We start from the raw sequence: 5,291 nt of genomic DNA on the forward strand, positions 1-5,291 counted from the left end.
GGAAGACTTACATAAAACCTTCACTGAAGATCTCAAAGTCCACGTGGAGTTGGTGGTTCTTCTATAGCTCAGAGCCCATCCAGACAGGCACCAAAATGCACAAACCCTCGTGCTTTTACCAGAGGTGTCTAAACGATACCTTTGATAAAAGCAAACTAATTTGAAACAAAGCAGAATAACCCAGCTTTGTCCTGAATTAATTCAATAGCCCATTAGATCCAGCCCTATCTGAAAAGCCAATTTGCTTCTTCGGGCCCCGTAGGTCCAGAGAAGCAAAAAAAAAATACCCATCCCCTCACCAAATCCAACCCCCCCCCCCCAAAAGGCTTAAAATACATAGAAAGTTACCGGACCACCATTACACCTTTCTGCAGGCTCCTGGAATTACCAATGACACACTAAGAAATGGGGACGATAGCTTCTGCCCTCTCCCCCCGCCTCCTCACACATCATTGGTACATTCCAGGAGCCTACAGAGAAGCTTAATTGTGGCATGGTAAGTTTCTCTGATTTTTTTCCTGAATGTGCATACTTAAACCAGCTTTGGATTGGGTTTCTTAAAACTGCTCCAAAGTGGGTTTAATGTATGTCTGGAAGTGCCTTTAGATGCAGGATGCAAACTCTGCATAGATTGTGCCTAAGGTGTTGATATGCTGTGGCTAAGCCTTTTGGCTCCATGTTGCTTTTCTTTAGAGACAGAGATTTTTTTTAAAATTATGTTATGACATTCAATTCCATTTATCCTTATGGGAAAAGAAAACATTCAAGAATTGAGCTATATACTCCCTTCCTGTTACAATGTGGTATATTTTGCCAAAGTAAAAACCAAATCCGCCAACTCAGCATATATAGCAACTCATTGAAAATGGAGCTTCAAATGGAGGTGTTGTTTTTGTAATGTTTCAGTCCCCTGAGGTACATGGTATTAACAGCAATAAATTATGTTGAAGCGGACTATTTTCATGAATCACCTGCTCCGATGAAACAATGAAAATGAAATGAAAAGCCCTTCCTCTTTTGAACAGGGATAGGAAATTATTAACAGGAATGCCTGTGGTGTTGAAGCTGTTGCCCAGCTTGCTTCTTTTTCAAGTTTCTCATCTACAAAAAAAAAAAAAAAGTTTGATGAACAAAAACTTGTGGGTTTTTTTTTTTTTCATTTTCTAAGCTTATCATGCTTTTGGATCGGGCAACAGTCCTATTTTTTTCTTTTTAGAGTAAGGTTACTGAAGCCAGAACCTCCCATGAAATACTACAAAGGATCGGGAAATTATTTTTTGGGGTTGCAACCCCCAGAATCCCAAATATGGAATTTAATGTTGGCATTTAATGTAAGGGTTTTTCTGTCTTAACAACTGGGGTGTGGTGAAGTGGATTAGTATCAGGAGCCAGGACTACATCATGTGAGGTATGAAATTAACCCTGTCTTTCTCACACCCTTGTCCATTAGTTAGGTTTGCAATGGGCGAGATGGTTAATGGTTCAGAGATGGTCACTTTCCTCATCCCTGAACAAAAATCTTCAGAGGTAGTCATGTTGACCATACAGCAAAATACACCATAGAACACCCTCTTTTTTTTGGACCAACTCCTAAACATAAAATTCATTATAGAAACTTTTGGAGTTTCACTGGTTTCTTCAGTGTTAAAAGTTAAAAGTCTCACAGGATAAAAATGATGAAGATATCAGTCAACATTCTGTCTGAGATGTTGTTCCTTGAAGATGGTGCTTCATACGAAAGAACAGTTAGCTGCCCAATAGGAAAGGAAACTCTGGATCCCAAGATAAGTTACTATTTCTTGGTAGAGGGATTTGAAATTTTACTACCTGTCTTTTATTGTTCCTTTTCTCCAGCCTAGTCAAGCTCAATAAGGGAAGTGGCCTCTGCCAGCATTGAAATCCCTTACTACCATCTGAACTGAAAGTATCTCAGAAAGTAGGTCACCATTTTTCTCCTGTATGATTTTTAACATCTTTGCCTGATGAAGAAGCCAATGAAGCTTTGAAAGCCTGCATAATGAATTTTATGCTTTGGAGCTGGCTCAATAAAAGCATAGCATTTTGTGGATTTTGGATTTTGATGTATTGTCCTCATCCCTGCAGCTGCTACTTAGAAAAAAAATAAACAAACACATTTGAATGAAATCATACATTCTGGCCCCACTTGGCCATGCTCTTTGAAAAGTTAATATTTGCAATGTACCTCCCAGAATCCTTCAGTTTGCATGGGCAATGAACATAACGGCTGGGGTTTTGTTCAAAATTGAAATGTTCCAAGGTCTGCCTGAGCCAATGTATCAGTTTTAGTCTTCAGAATGGATATGACAGTCAAATGCTATAATTCCTTATCTTTTCTTCTCTCCAATGTTTTCTTTCCGCTATCTTCTGAAGCAATCTAGCTGAAGATTGTCTGTGCTGCTCTCTCTTATCCATGTACTCTAATGTTAAGAGCAATGGCTGGGTCGACTGGCTTAGGAAATAAAAGCTCACACAGACACTCTCTATGGGATCTTTGAAGCTCAAGGCTTTAAAAACCATCACTCAAAAGTGACTCCAAAAAGAAAAAGAGGTCAGCTAAAGCAAAAACAATTTTTCTTTACTAAAAAGATAGAAAAAAAACAGTAAAAAGACAGGTGTAAATGAAACCCTCCTCCTGAACAATCTAAGGAGGCTATGAGTTGTGCAGTTAAACCTAGGGGCTTCAAAACTAGCACACTCACTGGGTCTCTCACTCGCTGATGTGAAGAAAAGTCCAAATAGGGCAGGGAAGCAGGTTCTGAGCAAAAGGGACTTTGGACGTTCTGTTACTCTTGCATGGGGAATCTTCCTTTTCTTCTCCTCTGTTTCCTTCTGTGGTGGTCTCTCTAATCTCTGAAATCTTGTGGAAGATCTTTCTGGAGTCTCTGCCTTTGAGGAAATTTCTTTTTATATCTTTTTGTGTTGGAAGGTCTTCTTCGTTGCTTTCCCCCCACTGGAAATCTCTTAAGCCCATTCTTTGCTGTACCTCTCTACCTATAGTTATGTTAGTCTTAATGTTATCCTATGGTGAGTTCAAAAGAAAAAGAGGTTAGCACAGTGGGTTAAACCACCAGCTACAGAAAATCTTGCCAACTGGAAGGTTGGCAGTTCAAGCCATGAGTGGGGTGAGCTCCTACAATCAGACCTATCTTCTGCTTATCTAGCAGTTTGAAAACAGCAATGTGAGTAGATAAATAGGTACCACTTTAGCAGGGAGGTAAAAGGCACACCTGAAGACATGCCAGCAATCGATGGACAACAGGCTTCTTGACTTGGCTCCTCCCCATGACCAAGTTGTGCACAGCCTCTAGATGCCAAAAATGAAAAAGAGGGAAGCCTTGCCTCTATCTATGTACTGTTTGTCTTTGTTGTTAATTGTATAACATCATTGAATGTTTGCCATAAATGTATTCTGTAATCCTCTCAGAGTCTCCTCGGGAAGATAGAGTTGAAAATAAATAAAGATTATTATTATTATTATTATTATTATTATTATTATTATTATTATTTGCTTAAAGTGATGAGTGCCTGGGATGGTGTGTATCTGTGCAAAGGACAGATATGAACATGACATCTGTCACCCTGTAGAAATGACTCCTAGAGACTCTTAACTGATCCTCTGAGCATACAATGGAGTTGCGACATGAGACAAAATCATTCAAGTATAGACAAGTATTGATGTTCTGTTCTGAGCCAATTTCACAAGATCTCCCATTTGTCACAACTAAAAATATGTTTAAGCACTGATTGCTCTTTTGAATACAACAATAAGACACTTTTCTTGTCTCAGCAGAAGGTGAGAGGGGATTTCATCAGAAAGTCCCAGTTTGTATTTTTAAAATGAGGCTCATTTCTCCTAAGATGGCTAGGAATTCAGGAGGTAAAAGCTCCTAGCCTCTTGTACAGAATATGGCAGGAGGCAACTCTATGCCTAAAAGCCTGCTTGCACATCATATTTTTTGAGCATCGCTCAGAACAGTAAGAGACAAAAAAAAATCCATAATGTATTTTTAACTTACTGAGGGCAAGGTAACCAAATGATGAATCCACTGGACAAATTGTCAGTGATGAGCAAGACATGTGTAAATGTAAAAAATGACTCATAAGGATGGCTCACTAAATAAGACAGGAACTGTAGAGTCTTTCATGAGCAGGTAAGATTCAAGTGGACCAGATAATTCTGTAAAAAGGATAGAAGAAAGCATACATAGTATGCCATATTATTTAATCAGATCCAGTTGTGAAGATTTTCCCCTCCTACAGCACAAACTGCCAAATTGTTGTTATCCATGTTCAAAAATTCTATACATCAACAAGCAGAGGAAATGGAAAAACCCACACAGTTGGAACATGACGACGGCAACAACAAAAAACCTGATGGGTTTTTTTCCTGACTTTCTGGCAGAAAGCTCCATCTGGCAGAAGTGTTTTGTCTCAGATCTCTGCACAGCTCTAATAATTACTTGCAATACTTGAGTAAATTACTTCCTAACCGTTCCTGTCAGCTGGCCTTGTGAGGTGTCTGTCTCATTTCTAGTTAACTGGGAGACTTCTTGCATCCTGTGAAGACCTCTGGCGGCAGAAGTGGAGCACTGCTCCTTTCATGGTCAATGCGTCTGGGTCAACTGTTTGTTGAAAGTGGTGTGCACAACTTGTCACTGCAGTTTGGATAAAGAGCCAGGCCACCTTCCCCATTATTCTGCTCCCAATAAGACCTGTGAGAGGTAGAATGACACACAGACACACAATGAAAAAGATAGGTCTGTGATGTTAACAATTGTCTAGAAGAGGTAAATACAGCAGGTCATGCAAGCTACGTTTTGTGAAAATCACTCTTCCACACATCTGCCAAAGGTATAGGAAGTACCAGTTCTCTTTTCAGATGGTTGCCATAGCAAGAGGCCTCTGAAAGTCCATATTCAGCGCAGAGAAAAAAGGGTTTTTTAGACAGTTTCACTAGTGCCGGCATCAGACCTACCATGCCAGGCCCATTTGATCCAGTATATCCAACAGGACCAAGCCTTTGTCTCATCATCCACAACTACCCCACCCGCACTACTGCCATGTTTCGCAACTACTTGTATGTCATGGTGTCATGTTTCCAGGTGACCAGCATCCTACCTGATCAACAGATGAAACCAAGGCCCTTTCTACACTGCCATGTAAAATCCTGATTATCTGATTTGAACTGGATTATATGGCAGTGTAGACTCATATAATCCAGGTCAAAGCAAATAATGTGAATTGTCTGCTTTGATAATCTTGATTATATT

Source organism: Anolis sagrei, chromosome 2, assembly GCF_037176765.1.
Source record: "Anolis sagrei isolate rAnoSag1 chromosome 2, rAnoSag1.mat, whole genome shotgun sequence".
Classification (NCBI taxonomy): Eukaryota; Metazoa; Chordata; class Lepidosauria; order Squamata; family Dactyloidae; genus Anolis; species Anolis sagrei.